The sequence below is a fragment of the Ochotona curzoniae genome, unplaced genomic scaffold (assembly GCF_017591425.1).
Source record: "Ochotona curzoniae isolate NIBS_2020 unplaced genomic scaffold, NIBS_Ocur_1.0 contig_2692, whole genome shotgun sequence".
In the NCBI taxonomy this organism is placed as follows: Eukaryota; Metazoa; Chordata; class Mammalia; order Lagomorpha; family Ochotonidae; genus Ochotona; species Ochotona curzoniae.
In genome coordinates this window covers 3,331,952-3,352,366 of record NW_024465556.1, presented here as the reverse complement: position 1 = coordinate 3,352,366, position 20,415 = coordinate 3,331,952, and the positions used below count along the sequence as shown (strand labels likewise).

The 20,415-nt window shown below is 38.8% G+C and overlaps 1 protein-coding gene across 3 annotated transcripts in view; it reads right to left on the bottom strand.

The window, feature by feature from the left end:
* The window catches only part of PRKG1 (protein kinase cGMP-dependent 1), a 1,092,100-nt gene that overhangs the window by 273,634 nt on the left and 798,051 nt on the right, over positions 1-20,415 (bottom strand). The window lies entirely within an intron of this gene.

The following is a 20,415-nucleotide window of genomic DNA, read 5'->3' as shown; positions in this document are numbered from 1 at the left end:
GGTGGACAAGTGGCTAAAGTCCTTGTCTTGAACACCCCGGGATCCCATATGGGCGCCGGTTCTAATACCGGCAGCTCCACTTCCCATCCAGCTCCCTGCCTGTGGCCTGGGAAAGCAGTCAAGGACGGCCCAAGGCTTTGGGACCCTGCACCCGTGTGGAGACCCGGAGGAGGTTCCTGGATCCTGGCTTCAGAATCGGCTGTTGTGGTCACCTGGGGAGTGAATCATTGGACGGAGGATCTTCCTCTCTGTCTCTCCTCCTCTCTGTAATCTGACTTTTCAATAAAAAATACATATATATTTTGTAATATATATAGTTTGTAATAAAAATGACTATGTTACCATGTCTATTACTGATTTATAAAAAGTTTACATATTTCATTTTTAATTCCAAATACAATATAAACAAACAGATGTAACGATGAATAGTATGTAAAATGTAGACTATAAGATAATACCCTAAGAAACAGATAAGAAAATTATGTATTTAACATAACTATGCTGTTTTAAGATATATTTACAATTGTAAACAGAGCTCTGCTGGAAAAACATCTAAATCTTTAGTAGGTTAGTTGGGGTCCTCCTATAAGAAAAAAAATTACTGTTGGAAATTGTTATTTCTTTATTCACTAATACTGAGTTCTTTTCTAAATTTACTTCTTTTTATTTTTTTATTATTTTTATTTGAAAGTCAGACTTGCAGAAAGAGGGGACAATCAGACAGAAATCATTCATCCACTGATTCACCTCCCAAAGGCCACATTAGCCAGCATGAAACCAAGAGGTGGAAACTCCATCTGGGTCCCCTACAGGTGTGAAAGGAGCCCAAGTACTTATGTCATCTTTGGCTGCTTTCCCAGGTCCATTAGCAGGGGCCTGGATCAGAAGCAGAAAGGCTGGACTTGAACCTCTGTGTCATAACGTTGGCCCCAGTTGAGTGCTTTACTGTGTGCTTCAAATTGTTGGGGATTCATCAATGAACACAAGCAAATGTTTCTGGCTATTATCAAGAAAATGGAAAAACAAAGTCATTCTGTTTCTGCTCACAAAGCCAGGGATGGTGGACCCAAACTTGGTCTCCCAATGGTGGTGGAAGGGACTTGACTCATGTTATAACTGATGGCCCCCAGTAAACCAATCAGCAGGAAGCAGAATCAGGAATCACACACACAAGAAGTTGAACGTCAGAATTCTATTGTCTAGTTGTCTAACTATGAGTAAATTATTTAAAGCCAAGAAGTCTCTAAGCTAGAAAATTGAAACTACAAGACCTAGCTCTCGGGGCTGTATCATTATTAATAAACACGAAGCAGTTAGCTACAGTGTCTCACAGGGTAGGCACTCAATTAAAGGAACAATGCAGCCTGTGTTAAACTGCGCTTTATGTATAACTTATCAGTACGTACTTAAAATATGAAAATTAAATGAATAAATGCAATGAAGCCACATGTAATAAAGTAACGTGGTTACTACACAGGGTGATGCAGTTCACATAGGAGAGGAGCAGGTTCTCAAATTCAGTCCACTCACTCTGAACCCAGTGCTCTACCTCCTTTCTGAAGAGAGCTACCTCTTATATTAAAAAAAAAAAAAAGCATCTTATTTATAGTTACTCTGATCTGTGTTAAGGCCATATACCTATTATTTGTCCACAAGAAAATTTCCTTGAGGCTATTAAGAAAAAGGCAGCAGAGAAGGAAAGAAGGAAAGAAAGCAAGAAAGCAAGCAAGAAACAACGAAAGGATTTTTAATTTATCACTTTAAGATTTATTTTTATTGGCAAGGCAGGCATACAAAGAGACAAGAGCTGAGTCAATCCAAAGCCAGGAGTCGGGTGCTTCTTCTGGATCTCCCACGTGGGGTCAGGGCGCCAAGGCCTTGGGCTGGCTTCTACTGCTTTCCCAGGCTACAGGCACGGAGCTGGGAAGGGAGGGAAGTATCTGGGAAATGAACTGGGAACATGGGATTCTGGCAGATTAAGGCAAAGATTTAGCCAAAAGCAAAGATTTGGGCCATTGCTCCAGACCAATATATATTATTCTTTTATTTTCATTTTTATTTGAAAGTCAGAGGGCCAGCAAGAGGGAGAGCACTTCCAACCACTGGTTTCAGTCCCCAAATGCTCGTAGCAGCCAGACTGGGGTCTCAAACCCAGTCACTGTGCCACAAGATGCCAAAGTCTCAAACAGGGTAAAATGTCTGCTCCAGATTACTCAGTGAGACTTTCCTTTGAAAAGACCATCAGAGAGGTGTGGCATGGTGGCCTAGTGGCTAAAGTCCTAGCTTTGTAAACACTAGGATCCCATAGGGAGGCCAGATTGTATTCCGGCAGCTCCACTTTCCATCCAGCTCCCTGCCTGCAGCCTGAGAAAGCAGTCAAGCATGGCCCAAAGCCTTGGGACTCTGCATCTGGCTCCTGGCTTCAGAGCACCTCAGCTCTGGCTGTTGTGACCACTTGGGGAGCAAGCCAAGGGATAGAAGATCATTCTTTGTCTCTCCATCTCTCTGTAAATCTGACTCTCTAATAAAATATATAAATCTTTAAGGAAAATGAAAAAAAAAGGTCATTAGAGTAGAGCCTTTTTGAAAACCCACTGCAAAATTAGAACTCAGATTATTCTGGTGCTCCTATCCAAATGGCCATCAAGAGCTGAGCCACTAATCACCATTTTTCAGAAATTGCCTCTGAAATGTTTAACAGCATCCAATATGACGTATTCAGATGATTACACTGCACCTGACCTTTGCTCTGTAAATCATACAATGGACTATGCCTGGATCAAAAATAAAACATCAGAGGTTTTTATGTGATTATACAAATGGTACTTGATAGTTAAAAGCGAAAAAGGAGCATAGGACCTTTTCAATAGCTCATGCCTGCACTAAGGGAAATCAGCCTATAAAGTTCTGCTTTAGTGTCCACCCATCATATCAATCTTGCAAGATGATCACAAGCCCCCAGAGGTTAAGGCCTATCCTTCTCTTTGAGACTCCACTGGAATATGGATGGCAAAAGTTGTCACAGCCCAAGGCTGTCCTAATATGTTGCAGAACATTTAGCATCTCTCATGCAAACCTACAAAATAAATGTAAGCAATGGTCCACAGGACCACCCCACCCCCAAAACAAACAAACAAAAACTCTTCAAGGAGTGACTCCATTTGAAGTTTAGAACCCTTACTCTATAATTCCGCAATTTTCCTAATCCATCAAGTCAGTGTTTGGCTTGCCAGGCCTGAAACCTCAACATACTCTGCATCTACTTGCATTATACAGGCTGAGTCCCTGTTGCCCCAGTAACTGCCACGCTTTGGCGCTCTCTGTTAAACTATGTGCAGAATTATTGGCTGACAGGTGGACAAATAAATGGGCTCCATAACTTGCCCTCTTTAGTTTGTGGCTGTTTGCAAAATCATGCTATTCAGAAAACATCTTTGAGAGGATGATACTGGGAAAAAAAGTCTCATGGATAAACAAAATATTAAAAAAATATAGAAATTTGGAAATCTCTTTATGATTTGGCTTACTAGACCTTTATAATGCTATGACCAAAACAAACTCAAAAGCCACAGTAAAAGCTAGCTAGAGAGGGAAAAAATAATTTCCTAATCTTAAACTAAGCTAGTAACCTTTGCAATCAGAAATGTTTATTAATTCAGTAAGGAGTTATATTTCCTTGCTACATAGTTTGGAAACACTGACTTGTACCGAGACATCAAGGTTGGTAATAGCCTCTATGTTAACATGGAATGGATTTTATAGGTTGTCTTGTGAATTGTTCCGCATTTGTAAGCTTAAGGTCAAATATAACCTTCCCAGAGAAGCTTGAGTATTTTTGCTCCCATTCTTGTTACTGTGAGGACTTGGTGCAGACACCTACCAGAGATGCCCAACTCTCTGCTCCCATGCTCCTCAGCTACTCTGCATTGCAGCAATTACTTTATTGTATTTGTCAGGTTATGCCTTGGACTCTAAATCAGCAAACTATTGTCTGCTGAAGTCAGATTACACTGAAATACAGTCATGCTCACTGCTGTAAGTAACGTCCAGGGCCGTTTGGTAGCACAACATCAGCCTAAATTAGCTGTGATCTGATCCTGTAAAGATATCTTGCCTTGACCTACCTTTCTGAGGTCAAACATGATGTCAGGTTTCCTCAGAACAAAACCCAGTAAGAGACAGATGCACAAATGGGGTTGAATAAAAATGTTTTACCTATCAAAATCAATCCAGAATAGCTGACCTAGGTGTATGCTTCCATAAATGTGAGGGATAGTATATTCAATTCAGGTCATTTTGTGAAAAAATTTTGTAGAATGTTACAAATTATTAACTCAAATAGAAATTTAAAAAAATCATTAACCTTTAATAAGTAAAACCCTTGTGAAAGCATATAACCTAAGGATAGCACAGAATTCAAATTTCACTAAGGAATCTCTCATATATAATTAACATAAAAGCTTCTTTTTAGTATCTTTTTAAATATTTCCAATATGAAACTTCAACTTTTTCCTTGCAAAATAACTCCCCAATACTTTTTAGAGAAGTATCCTTTTGGAATGTAACAAAATTGCTTTTCTATTTCATACTATTAATAATTTTAGAAAGCATAAGAACACAGGAAGAAATTTACATGCTCAAAAAATAGCAGGGGCCAGGAGCATGGCATTAGCAAGTTAAGTCTGTGCATGCTATACCAACATCAACATGGTCACTGATTGAGTTCCAGCTGCTCACATCTGATCCTGCTACCTGCTAACTTATGTAGGAAAGCATGAGAAGATGTTCCAAACACTTGGGGCCCCACATCCATGAGGGAGACCTGAAAGAAGTTCCCAGCTCATAGCTTTGGACTGACCCAATTCTGGCCATTATGACCATTTGGACAGTGAACCGGCAAATGGAATATTTCTTTTCTTCTCCATGTCTCTCAAAATAATAATAACAATAATCTTTTAAAGGCACAACAACTTGCAAAAGTTCTTATAAATTCAGTTTATTCTCAATATTCAAAAGACAATGAAACAATCAAACCTCTGCCTTTTAAAATGTTTATATTATTTATGGATTGTTTCCTTAGAAACAGCAATGCAATTGGATAACGTACAATGATAGTACTCATGTTAAATACCTTTAGGATAGCACCCTGCTCAAGGAATGCTCAGTTACTACTCACCATAATTTAGCTTACAGCAAGTGACTGTAAACAATTCAAAAAATGCACTAAGTGCTCTGCCTCACTTAAGACGTGGCACAATCAGGCAAAGTAGCTCCTCAGCATTGTCTGTTGAAGACATTCAATGTCGAGTTATGTATTGTATGAAGGACAAAAACACATGAAACCATCATATGCGTTTCCCATGACTGTACCACTTCCAACTAGACAGAATGAAAGTGAAATGGGAGCGCATATAATAAAGTGAAAATCTTATACAAAGACTTGCTTTCTTTTTACAGACTTTGCTCAAGTAGGTATTTTAACACACGAAACTTTTAGTCAATCTTCTAGAGAACAGATTGTTTCAACTTTAAAAAGTGACTTTAGGGCCCGGCGCGGTGGCGCAAGTGGTTAAAGGTCCTCGCCTTGCACGCCCGGGATCCCATATGGGCGCCGGTTCTAATCCCGGCAGCCCCGCTTCCCTTCCAGCTCCCTGCCTGTGGCCTGGGAAAGCAGTCGAGGACAGCCCAAAGCTTTGGGAACCTACACCCGCGTGGGAGACCCGCAAGAGGCTCCTGGCTTCGGATCGGCATAGTATCGGCCCGTTGCGCTCACTTGGGGAGTGAATCATTGGACGGAAGATCTTCCTCTCTGTCTCTCCTCTCTGTATATCCGCCTTTCCAATAAAAAATAATAATAATAATAATAATAAAGTGACTTTAATGGTAATCAATGTAGTTTACTTACAATATAATTTTATGTACATATTCCTTTCCTATATATTTTGATAGCAATTAAAATCTAGTCAGCACTTACAATGATAGAATCATTCTGCTAGCACTCAACAAGCCTTATTTCATTCAATCTTTAGAATATGTAACCACTATCTAAAATGATTTAACATGGTTCAAATAATGTTATATGTTTCTTCTATTGTCATCTGTATTAATTTACAGGAAAACCTAATATCATTTAGTCTTACAGCAATGCACTCTTTGTCAGTGTATTAAATGGCTGAGTGAAGTAATACTACATAGGATATTTTTGTACTAAGGAACCAGACTAAATAATCTGACTAAATATTCTAAAACACCTGTAAGTGAAGACATCAGGACTGAGGAATATGACCGTGTATGACAATGAGTGTTAACTGACAGGTTCATCAAATCTCTATTAGATAGAAGTAATAAATAGAGGATTAAGAATACAAACACATTACTTTATGGGAGAATATCAGGTTACTTTTACTTGTTAATAAAGCATGGAGGCATGCTCATTATTACTGTCTTTACGCATCTGATAATTTCAGCTCAACCATTATTATTATTTTTATTTGCAAGGCAGAGTATGCATGCATATACAAATGAGAGAAATTTCTTCCACCACTATTAGACTCCTAAAATGTCCACATTAACCAGCGTTGGGCAAGGCACAAACCTTATACAAATGCTAGTAAGAGGATGACATTCTATTATATTTTAAAGGTCAATTCTTGGGAAGTGATTCGACAGCACAAACGTATGCAAAAGGGATCCAATATTGAGCCTGGTGCAGTAGCTAGTGGCTAAATCCTCACCCTGAATGTCCAGGATCCCATATGGGTACCAATTCCTATCCCAGCTGATCCTGTTGCCATCCAGCTCCCTGTTTGTGGCCTGGGAAAACAGCAGAGGATGGCCCAAAGTCTTAGGACCTGGAAGAAGCTCCTGGTTCCTAGCTTGGGATCAGCCTGACTCCAGGACTGTTGCAGTGCTGAGAAGTGAACCAGTAGGTAGAAGTTCTCCCTTTCTGTCTCTCCTTATCTCCATAAATCTGACTTTCCAATAAAAAAAATAAACAAAACAAGATCCAGTGATTGAATCCTTGAGCTCTGTGGCAGGATACCTCTATATCCTATGCCTGCTTCCCGTCTCTAACACATACTGTTTTACCGTACCTTGAGACTGAAAAGGATTGTTACCAGTTCTTCAGTTATTTGAGAGGCAGAGAGACAGGCACAGAGCTCCCACTGACTGGTTCCCCCCTACTGCCCGTAATGGACCAGGATCCCAGTATAGGTCTTCCATGTGGAAGGCAGAGATCTGTCCAGTTTTAGCTGTCATTTTCTGCCTCCCAGGGTGTGCATTAGCAGGGATCTGGAATGGAGAGTAGAATGGGTAACTGAACTCAGGCACTCTGATATGGATGACGACATCTGAATTATCAACTTAACTGCTAGTGTAAATGCTTGCCCTAGATAAATCTTTCTTTAAAAGCTGGCCTATTTCAGATATTTCATTACAATAATGAAAAGTTGATAACTCAAAAATGCACAATATGTAGCACAATTCAAACGGAGACAAAAATACAAAAATCATTCCTTTATATGCATTATTTGAAGTATAACAGGAAATAGCAGTTAAAAAGATCAACAGAGGACTTGAGTGGATGTTTTTTCAAAGAGATACAGAAGTTGGCCCATGAAGAAGCATTCAACATAAACTAACCACAGAAATTAAAACCCACAATAAAATACCACCTCACACTGATTAAGACTGTTACCAATGAAAAACAAAGAAACAAATGATGGTGTGGAGAGACTGAGTCTTATAACATTGGCAGTGAGAAGGTGTGAAAACAGAACTGGATTCACTGAAGAACACTAATCCCATTTTTAATTGTCTACTCAAAAGAATTGAAATCAGGGTTTTGAAAGGGCATTAAACTCTCCTGAAGATCTGAACATCATTCACAACAACCAAGATATGAAAATAGTTCAAATATTAATAACAAATGAATCAAGAAGACACGGCACACATTCACAAGTAAGCAGTAAATCATTCAATCTTAAAAGAGGGGAGAAATTTTGCCATTTGCTGTAACATTATGCTCAATAGAATCAGCCTGCTGCAGGGGCATATCACATTAGTAAAAATATGTGAAGTATCTAAGTCACTCTCATGAAAAAGAAAGTTCCACTAACTTTGTACTCATTTAAGTATTCATCTCTGTAATAACTGCAGTCTCCAATATTAGAATATTTACATTGGATTCCAAAATGTATTGCACAGAAGGTACTGGAAATTTAATGGGCCCATATATTTGACTTTTTAATCCTATGAAATATAAAATGTATGCTTGCAAGTACCAATAATCCTATCTGTGGCATGCTTAGATATCATACATGAAGTGGCTAAAATTGATACTTATAAAAGAAACCCTACAGATGACAATGACATGCCTGACAGATGTACAGCACGTTATTATTATGTCAAAGAAGAATGTTTTGATTCTTATTTCCTTTCTGAATAACTGTGGCTATAAAATATATATTTAATATGTTATTCAAATAATGAACTATATTCATGATGACATCATCTTTATTGTACCATGCTAGATTTTGAGAAATCAAAAGAAGGAAAAAAAAAAAAGATGCACTCCATATCCTCTGGAGAGGTGAAAAACACAGATAAAAGATAATTAAAAGTATGAGTAGTCATGTGAAAGAATAAATTATATCTACTTGCAGGAGCAAAAGCACCCAAGACTCAGATTGAGAGGACATGTGAAGCCAGAAATGAAATACTTCTAATATAGGAAGAGGAATGAGCCAGTAAGAGAGAATGAGCACTTCAGAACTGTGAGGAGTACACATAAAGGCACAGACAGATGGACAACACATTAAATGCGATAACTGTATGTGATCAGGTATGCTTAAGTATAGTACTTGACAGCGGATAAATACGACCTGTTATTTGCTATTAGTGGTGTCCAATCCAATCATGAAGAGTTGGAATCATAGTTGAGTTAGATTTAGAATAGAGGATAGAAAAAGGTGCTCCTATTGTCTACACCTACAATGTCAGGATGCACTTAAATAGCAGAGCAATGTACTTGTGACTGTTGTTGATGCACTACACTGTCATAATAATATAAGGGAAATCAATGGGGGAAAGGGAATGCAACATAATATATATTATATACTATTTATAATAACATGCATGTGATATATGCATGTATGTATGTATAAGACAAAGGCATTCATGTTAATCTACTGAAGCTGCTCACACTGTGTTTCTAGGGAATCTATTGAAAAGCAAGTTTAACTATGCTACACAATTACCAATGCATCACTGAAGTGATGAACAAGAAAATCCAAAACTTTCTTGTAGAAATTGATGGGTTTTTTTTAAACATTTATTTATTTTTATTAGAATGGCAGATACACAGATAGGAGGAGAGACAGAGAGGAAGATCTTCCATCTGATAATTACTCCCCAAGCGGCCACAGCGGTTGGAGCTGCACCAATCTGAAGCCAGGAGCCAGAGCCTATTTCAGGTCTCCCATGCAAGTGCAGGGTCCCAAGGCTTTGGGCTGTCCTCAACTGTTTTCCCAGGCTGCAAGCAGGGAGCTGGACACAAAGTGGGGCTGCCAGGATTAGAACCGGCACCCTTGTGGGATCCCGGCACGTGCAAGGTGAGTACTTTAGCTGCTAGGCCACATTACCCATGAAGCACTTAAGAAATAAAAACAGAAACACAGACGCTAATGAAATGTAGCAAAGACAGTGTTGAAAGGGACGTTTACAAAAACCAAGTATGTACAATCAAACTGTCTCATGTGAGTGATCTATTAATGAATCAGAAAGACTTATTGAAAAAAAGAAATGAATAGCAAGAGCAACAACATAAAACTCAGGCCCAGTGTGAGGCCTCTAGCCTGTTGTGGCCACTTGGGGAGTGAATCAGCAGAGCAAAGAGCTTCCTCTCTGTCTCCCCCTCTTTGTCTACCTGCCTTTCCAATATAAATAAGTAAATCTTAAAAACTAAAAGAAAAAAGCAAAATTCACATCAAAGCAATTAGATTTTAAACCAAGAAACTATAAATTGAAACAAGAGCTACTCCATAAATGTTCATTCTAGACAAATATGATCATCTTTCATTTTAGCTTTTTATATGTATCCATTTGTCGCATCACTATTTAAATATTATGTTTGTTATTGAACTGACTTTGCATATCTGTAAAATTGGGGTTGGGGAAAAAAAAGAAAAAAAGAAAAAAAAAGAAACGCAAATTTAGGGATCAAAACTGTCGTGGAGTGGATTAAGCCTCTAACTGCAACATCAGCATCTTATGGATACCTATCAATTAGAGTCTTGCTGCTTGACCTATGATCCAGCTGCCTGATGGAGGGCCTGAGAAAGCAGCAGAAGATAGCCAAAGTGCTTGGGCACTCGCCACCCTGGTAGGAAACCCAGTTGGAAAAGGTGGCCCCTGGCTTTACCCTTGCCCAGACCCAGTCACTGCAGCCATTTGGGGAGTGAATCAGCATATGAAAGATATCTCCCTTTTTTTTTTCCTTTCACCCTCTCAGTGTAACTTCACCTTTCAAACAAATCCTAAAAGAAACAAGTCCACCAAACTTTGCAGGAACCATTGCCTAAATATTCTAGAATATGCACAGCAATTTAATTTGATCATATTTATAAAACAAAATCTGTGACTTAATAGCTCAGTAGGTAATTTACCACACGTTTGCCTTCATCTTCCTTATGGCAATAACAGGAGCAGCAACTAATTTAGACACTGCTACATGTTCGCCACTGTCCTGAGCTCTTTGCACATGCTAATGTATGTGTCTTATATGGGAAGACATCATAGTTGTAAAAATAACATGACACAATTACATGTAAATTTACTATCTCTGATCTCCATGTTGCAGATGAAGAGTATTCATGGAGATGAAAGTAGACCATACAGGTTGCCTATAACAGAGTTGAGAGAAAAAGGCAAACAGTTGTACATGATATACTCCAGGGGTCTATTCCTCATAGCACTAGGAGTACTGTCATGCAGACATGTTTTAAATGGAAGAACAATATTTCAGAGGTAAATTAAAGCAGAAGCAAATTATCTTTTCTCCCAGTAAGAGGTAGCTCCTTCCCTTAGAAACTGGAATATGCTGGTGACCCTCTGACCAAAGAAGAGGGGCAACACTATGTGCCATGGCTGGCTTTAACCCTTTAAAAACAAACAAAACCCGGTAGATTCCCTTCTCTGCTCTTCCAAGCCAGCCATCAAGCTGGAAAGAAGCTCATCATAGACCATCTTGTGAAGATGGGTTGTGAAAATAGGCAATTTTCAGAGAGACCCGTCAGTCCGGGAGACCACCTTTGTCACTTCAGCTGATGTGGGCCGTACAGATTGAGCAGCACACTACTCCAATGAGTACAACTCAAACCAGAGAATCACAGGAAAAAAAATAATCAGTTTCCTGCCATTATATTTCCAGATGGCTTAGGACACAGCAACAATCTGTGATATTTTCTTGCCACGTTAAGACTAAGCTTCCATCAGAATCAATCCATGACTCATTCAAACAAAATCATCACTCCCATTAGCTGGCATAATATCCTCATTCTTATTATTTACTTGAATGCTATTTTTGAAATGGAAAAGGCTGCCTGTTTTAAGGACACTCAAGTTTCAGGAAATTCATTTTCAAGGAATAACTTCTTTTTGTTTTAAAATGGCTTCTCATGATTATCATTTTAAATATTCTGTAAACTGTAAAACCCAATTCCTTACCTGTTATTTCCTCAGACAGTCTTAAGACATCCTACCACTTGAGAGGGCAAATGGGCTAAAAATAGGACGACCATGAATTGTGTGGCTCAGTCATAGTCATACAAAGTTACATAAACACAACAGGTCCTTTTAAAAGTACCTTTGTTATCTCCATCAGTTTCATTTGAACACTACCAATTCTGTTTCAGAGCAAACACTTGCATCTATTAAACTTTCAAAAACAATTCAAGGTAAAAATGTTAATCCATCAACATGATAGTTTGGCAGCATACATAGCACTCATCTTTCCTTTGCATAAATTAAAATGTCTTTCTTAATCTCTGGGTAATCTCTGCTATTGAAGATGCTCTTGACATGTATTAACCAGCATTCTCCAGGGGAACAGAGCTAATAGGATATGGAGACATGTTTATCTCCCTGTTGACACAGGAGAGAAAAGCGAGGGATGAAGGCTTATTGAATTATGGAGGTCATTATAGCCCACCATCTGCAAAACTTGAAGTCAAAAACAATGGTACCGTAAGCTGGCATGAATCTAAAGAAGTGACAACTCGGGAAGCTGAAGATCTAAGTTATAGTCCACCAACAGAATGGCTATACTAATTCCAGGGACAAATCTTAACAGGTCAGGCATCATCAACTCCCACTTCCTCTTGAAATCCACCCAAACTTTAGATTTCCTTCACTGGAAGACTCAGTTATGAGAAACAATCCAGAAAAGACAGTTTCCATCTATTTCAGCGAGCTAGATGAGACCACAGAAATGTGAAACCCAGGTCATCTCAGAGTGGAAGGAAATTGACTTGGTTTCTTGAAGAGACAGTAGAGTACAAGATTTTCACCTGTGCCATCACTTTTTGCATCAAGCATGCTCCTAGCAGTCCCTCTACTGCCCACTCCACACAATAACTAATTCTTTTCCCTCCCTTGCTTTATGTAACCACTACTTACTCCTATGATCTTAGGACTCTTACTAGTCTTACATGAGTTTAGACTAATTTACTTGCCTGTTATTTACTGTTAAAAGACATTAGGGTTTTTTTTTATCACATAATTATTACTCATGAATTATTTGCTGAATAAATGATGTCTTCTTAGTGTAACGGTTTACTGATAGCAATTTCTTGCATCTATAACATGTTCACTTCAATACTGCTAGAATTACCAAATAAATAGGTTAGTTTCAGGAGAGACAAAGTAGAAACGGTGGTCCCATCCGAGAGGCTGATGTTCCCATCCTCATAATTTACCATCCTTTCCTTCTGTGGAAGTCTGTAAGGGTTTACTAGAAGCATTTTGCATTTTAGGACAATTTGATACCATATTTTGAGGAGACTTTTAAAGAATTAATACAATACAACGCAGTCTTCTATATTAGTTACCAGTTTATGCCTCGCTAAAATCTCCAGATACTTTCATAACCCATTCTTAACAAGCTTCATGCCCTACAGAAAATCAGAAAAGGAGTCATTCTTGAATGGAAATACAGAGACCTGGCAATTCCTGTAGAACAGATCACTGTCAAATGGGGAACTTTCAGAGGCAAGGCAGAGCAAATCTAGTAAAACTAATGCTGGCCATTCACTTCCAGACCTTGCTGAAAAATGTTAACAACTAAGCTTTCAACTCGGTTTTTAAAATTAAAGTTTCAATAGCATCATATTTCTGAAATGTCACAGCTCATGTAGACAACGGACTAATACTATCCTACTACTTCCCAAGAGAATTGTAAAAATTGAAGTGCTTTATGGCACTGACATGGAAGCACAGCAGTATGAGTGGCCACCTACAATGCCAGCATCCCATAAGAGTGACAGTTGGAATCCTAGCTGTTCCACTTTGATCCAGCTCCCTGCCAATGTGCCTGTGAAAGCAGTTGAAGGAGATCCAAGTGCTTGGGTCACTATTACCCATGCACAAATGCTGATGGAATTCCAAGCTCCTGGATTCAGCCCAGCCCGGACTAGACCATGACAGCCTTTTTGGGACATAAACCAGCAGATAGAAGACATATCTGCCTCTTCCTATGGTTCTCCCTGCGAAACATATTTTAAAAGAATTTTAAAATGGTATGCTAACAAATAAGCCGTAACTTACATACACAATACCACACACACCTTTTTTTAAACTCAACTGTAATAGGCATCTCTTTACCATGTTAAAAAAAAAAAAGGAAGATGAGAAAATACTTCAAAAGCAAATACTTTATGAATGGTACAGGCTGCCAATGTGCAATTGCAGAGATGTCCCACTTGTGCTTTTGGTGTGTGAAACTGCATGGGTTCAACCTTATACAGGGGCTACTATTTCCTTCCTCATCATGGTACCCCTTTGTGGGTTTCACTTAGTACATGCTAGAAATGTTTCCCACTGAGTAACAACCTGCCTCTCATTTCAGAACTCAGAGGACCACAGGCGGCATTCAGGAAGCAGGTACTATAACCACCTTCCCTGACTTCAGAGACCAACTCTGAAGCCAGCATAAGGAGAGATAAGCTTGAGGCAGTCACAGCAGAAGACCAATAAATTGAATCTATACACAGAGGCTTTGCTTTCTACTGAGGGAAACATATTTCCAACAGCTCAGTTAAATTGCTCATACTGAGCACAAGTTACACTCATGGAACTAGAGTGAATGAAGAGACCTCAAAGAAAGTGACTCATGGTCCTTATCTTTCCTGCAGACAGTTCTCTCCTCTCTGCCTCATGGTCTTTGTTCTTCTGTCTGCTACTTCTCACAAACAAACATGAATCACAGTGGAGTATATTTTTGTTCCCCAAAAGACAGCAAGATTCTGGAGGCCAGTGACTTTTCTCGTTCACCTCAGAATGACTCAAGCATAACTGGCTCTCTTTGAGTAAGACTTGTGCCCCATTCTGTCCTTAACACCAACCTCATACACTTACAAGGTGCAAAGAAAACAAGATCAAAGGACAGAAAAATTTTAAATGATACAACCCAGGTTTCTGTTATGTTTTTAAAAGCTCAATGAGGAAAGGCCCATCTAAAAACGGTTACAGTCAAAACAGAATTCATACATACAAGCTAACATAGGCTGATACTGGTTCCATTCTCTATTCTGCCTATTCTGTGCTGATGTCAGCTCAGGTTATCTGGAGGCACAAAACAACAAAAAAAACACAGGGCCTGGACTTACTGAACCATTACAGACAGTTTGGTAGGGCTGCCTCCGTGTGGGAAAGCAAGTGGTAATGTGATTAGACACCACAGTTCTGCTTACAAAGACTGAGCTGCTAAATAAGTGACACAAGCACTTCATTTTGTTGCTGCACGGTAGTCAATGTGTGTGTGTTTTCTCAACATGTAGCATTTTCTTTGACAAAAACTCATTGTGATAGATAGCTGCTTGTACTAAAGCTTATCTGGAGTTCAGTCGTAGGCAGCTCTAGTCGGTCAGAATAGTAAGAAAGGAAACGACCTGCGACAGGAATAAATCCTTTACCAGAAACTCTGGATATTTCCTTTCTGTTGAGGCTATAAGGAATAATGATATTGGATTGTGGATGACATCAGCAAAGGAGGAGCTGCAGCAACTGGACATCTCAGAAACACTAGGCCACACAACCACAATGGCATAGGATAAGGTCCTTAATGTTTTGATCACACACAAAAATATCAATTAACCTAGTTGTGCAAGAGAGATACCTCGTGCACAGTTTATTTACTCTGCATATTTTCACACATATGCTTTCTGGGCCAAATGATCACCTTGTTTTAGATCTGCCACCTATGTACCAAGAGAAAAATACTTGCTGATCTTTCAACACAAATCTTTTCACACTCAGTATAGCACAGGGAACTAAGTTCACACAACACTCCCAATAGGGATGTTAAATAAATATTATTAACCTCATTTTACAGTTGGGAAACTGAAACTTCAAGAAATTGCATAATTATCCCCAATGACAAACAGCTGGGATGGGAGACGGGCCTATACTTACAACACATTTTTTTACAGAGAAAAACCGCTTCCATTATCCACACATTCTAATCTGAACAACACATCTTTTACCACAACTTCTAGTCTTTAAAATTAGATGACTTTCTGTTGTAGATTTTTATTTTGAAAGCAGATTAAGCTACCAGAACATGCCTAATTAGATGCTGGCAGGATTTGGAACTTTAGTGGTGTTTGGAAGCACTAACATTCCAAATTCAAGTGAACACACAGTCTCCTTCAACAATGTGGTAGGTTTACAGATGGTGAATTTATACAAAGTCAATGAAAATATTCAGGCATTGCACAGGTGTATACTGTTTGGCTCTTATCTGTCCTCCTGTGAGGCTGTCCTGTTTCCCTGAATAACATATCTAATGTGTATGTTCTCTGTAAAGGCATTTTCAAAAACATTCAATACTCATGCATTTTTAACGAAATAGAACAACCCAAAGAACACAAAAGGGAACAACTAGCTTTATTTCATTTTATAAGCACACTGATGACAAAAGGAGAGAGAATCATCCCAGAAAAGATTAGGAATGATATCTACAGCCCTGAATCAAAAGATACACCTAGAAACTAAGACTTATTGAACATGCCAGCCTGCAATTGGTTTTTTGTTTGTTTTCTTTTTTTTAATTCCAATTATCTCACATAGAACAGAAATGTACTTGAATTTTTCTACTTTAGGATAAATGGTCACCCAGTTGTAGGCCAAGTGTCTAGGTTGTTACATGGCTGGGAGAAAAGCAACCAATAGCTGGTGGGCATTTTGGGCCTGATCAATGCCCAATCTGTATCAGCTATACCAGTGTGCCACCATAGGTGCACTTTTTGTGTTAAGGACATATGGGAGGGAGTCAACAGATCCCACCAGAACACAATCCTGGTGTCTGTGCTGGTGGGAGAGGGGACTGTGGATTGGGGTTTGGGGATATGTGGGATGACTGGGGAAGGGTTTGAGGGGTGCATGGGCATGGGGGCCACTGAGAGAGTACTTTACAGGTCTGAAATGACTTCTAGGGGTTTCCACAGAGTAAGCCATTACACTCGCAGGTACACAAGGGACTTGAGACTGGGTGATTTAGACAGGGGAAACCAGAGGATATTGTCTGCTTCTGACCATTGCACCCACCAACATGGCAGACCTACGCTGGGCTAGGCTGCATTGTCTGCCACCTGCCAGCACACACAATGCTAGGGCAGGGAGGCCTGCCTGGCAGGGGTAGGCCACAGCAGTCACCAGTCAGTGTCAAGGCAAGAGAATCAGGTCTGGAAGCAGATTCTATGGGGCATTTGTGGTCTCACCCCTGAAGGAAATCAATTCACACTGGTTTTTTTCTTCTTATTTTATTTTTTTTTTTTTTAGCATAAGTAGTGGATGGATTATTGAACTGAATTGAATTCGACTGTTTATCTCTTCTCGGCCTTTTGGCTAAAATCAAGTGAATTCAACTGTTTAACCTGAACTCACAGGGGCAAAAAAGTAACCACATCACCAGAAACAGACTAGCAAAATATGCTGGCCTGCTAACATTTATTTATTATATGACATACTGGACTCTCTTGGTTCTGCAAAAATTCACTGACATAATGAAAAAATAACAATTCTGTGAAGTAGTGATAATTTTCCAGCGGAAAAGGTAACTGAAGAACATTTAATAAATCAGTTGAGCTGAGATTTAAATACGGCAGTCTTAGACAAAAACCTGAACTCTTAGCCACTAATCACAAGGAAGAGCTGTCCTGCTTTTCTCCAGCTAATGTGGTCATTTGGAGAGTGAGCCAGGAAAGGCAAGATCACTTTCTTTTGATCTCTCCCTCTCTGTGTAATCCTGCCTTTCAAATGAATACATTAATGTTTTTAGAAAAGAGAGGTCTGTATATGAGTTTATAGGGGAAAAAAAAGTATAAATGGCATAATGCTCAGGAAATCAGAAACTTTAACTTAGTTAAAAAATATTTTAAAGAGCAAAGCCAAGGTTCAGAAGACTGGCAGTTCTGATGTAGAAAGCTGCTTTCTGACTCAGAAAACAAGAGAGGAATCAGAAATCATTTTCACTGGAAGCAAGAAGGAGTTCTGCCTGGCAGGGATTGGGAAGGAGGGGAAGGTGCAACAGGACAGCAAAGCTCAAGCTGGTCTGTGAGCCCCTGTTGAATATGCAGGATTTCTATGAGTTGCATGCTAAGTAATTAGTTACTTAAAATCAATCAATAATGATGTAGACATTTATGTCACAGAAATCACCACATTGAGCAATGCAGTTTACAGGGGCAGACCATGGAGCAACCTGAAAATCAAGAGTATTTTTTTTTTTTAAAGATTTATTTTTATTGGGCCCTGCGCGGTGGCGCAAGTGGTTAAGGTCCTCGAGCTTGCACGCCCAGATAACATATGGGCGCCGGTTTGATTTTTTTTTTAAAGATTTATTTATTTTTATCGGAAAGGCGGATATACAGAGAGGAGAGACAGAGAGGAAGATCTTCCGTCCGATGATTCACTCCCCAAGTGAGCACAACGGCCTATGCTATGCTGATTCGAAGCCAGGAGCCTCTTCCAGGTCTCCCACATTGATGCAGGGTCCCAAAGCTTTGGGCCGTCTTTGACTGCTTTCCCAGGCCACAGGCAGGGAGCTGGATGGGAAGTGGGGCTGCCGGGATTAGAACCGGCGCCCATATGGGATCCTGGGCATGCAAGGCAAGGACCTTAACCACTGCGCCACCATGCTGGGCCCAAGAGTATTTTATTTTGTAAGCAAGTAGCTTTAGTTCAGTTCACGTGGTTTTTACTAAAAATTAATTTGCCACCACTATAGAGTATATTGGAAAGGAAGCCAACAGAAAAGTCACAGCAATAGAAGAAAAAGGAAATTGTGAGACACTGGAAAAGCACACATTCATCAACCAGGTAAGCACTGATGAATTGGGGTTAATTGTCGGGATACAGCAACTACATAGAAAAAAATCTTCCCACTCTAGGGAGACATTCTAGCAGACAGAAAAGAGCATTTGAAGAAATATAATTGAAAACATGATTAGTTCAATTTTAAACATATGAGTTTAAGATGCCACAATATGCTCAAAGGTATTTGTCTAAATAGAAATTCAAAAGTTCAGACGTGAGACTCCAAATAGAGATAACAAGATAATAGTCCACCCAATGGTAGTTTAAGGAACAGGATTTGGTAAGAATGAGGAAGAAGAAACAGGAGATTGCTGGATAAAGGAGCAATCAAAGAGCAGAATGTGCAGATAGAAGATGAGAAATCAGCAAAGAGGAAAGGTTAATACTCATCAAGATATTCAAAAAAGATTTATCTCTAAAACACAGCAGGAACAGAGACTATAACAAAGAAAGTTGCTCCTTAATATTATTGAAAATCTTGTATCAAAAGAATTTAGGAGTGTAGCAATCAATCAATTCACATCAGGTCACTTGATTTGGGGAAGTGTAACAACTTATTTCCTATAACACATACATTGCTATTTCAAAAGCATGGTGAAGGGAGTGAATAGTCAGAATTTGATTGCTCAGGACAAAGGTCATTGGAAATATTTTTTATTGATTTTTAAACTGGACAATTCTGGCTTGGAAAAAGTATGAAAAAGAACCTAAATAATATTTTGGTTATGCAGGGAACTGGTCTTTCCCATTTGATTTTGTTTTGGTTTTGGTTTTGTTTTGTTTTGGTAGGCAACAGAAGCATGAAGCATTGTTTACTTTAATCTTAGTGTTGAAAATGTTTCTAACACATTCAGGTTGTTATCTAGAATAATCAGTAGTACATAATGTAACTAAAAAACTGAATCCTACTCTGGAGCAAGCTGGTTAACCTTGATTCAAAATTCAAAATCAGTACTAGCAACGTTCATGTAAAATTTATAAACAGCCTTGTTAAATATAGTCATTTTCTCTCTTCACTATTGCTATAGAACAGACTATACAAAATCTGCCATTTTTTCTCTTTGTTTCATGAAAAAAAAATTTCTTTCCAGCTTCTACCATATCTTAGGACACAGTTCAGTGAACAATTGACAAGTGAATAAAGTAGCTAAGATCTTTGAACTCAAAGACTGTATTCACCCTTTTTTGTGCATTGATTTGTTTCTTTGCTTGTTAATATTTTTCATTTTCCCTATAGGAGTTTTATTTAGACTGTTTATTTTGGGGAAAATCGGGCTAGCAATCACAAAATATATTTAGGAAAAAAAATAGCTACAGGTATTTAGAAATATCCTAATAGGTCAACGCTGATAACCAATCATATACCCTAGGATAAATAATGCATTTCAAGTTATGCTGCATTGGAGCACATCGAAGCTATGGCTAAATGTATATAATACAATGGTCAAGGTTTGCTGTTACAACTGGAAATGACAGGCCAAGGGAGGCTGGCAATCACTTCACAGGCCATTGAAGGACCAAGAAAAACAGAGAAACTCCAGTGAGGTCTAACACCTTACACATACACACTGGTAAGCAGACTACCTTTTCAGTCTCTTGGAGTAATCAGCATAGGTTGTCTCTGTTTTTATATACAAAAAAAAAATCAATTTTGAAAGCTATAATCTCAACATGTCCATATAAAAATGAAATGCCTACTACTGAAACTGAATATTCAGAAAATGCAGACTATATTTGCAAGAGTTAGCCTGAAAACTTTGGAAAATAATCCATCCATAAAAGAGCCAGTAAATATCATAAATACAAATAGAGCAATAAAAT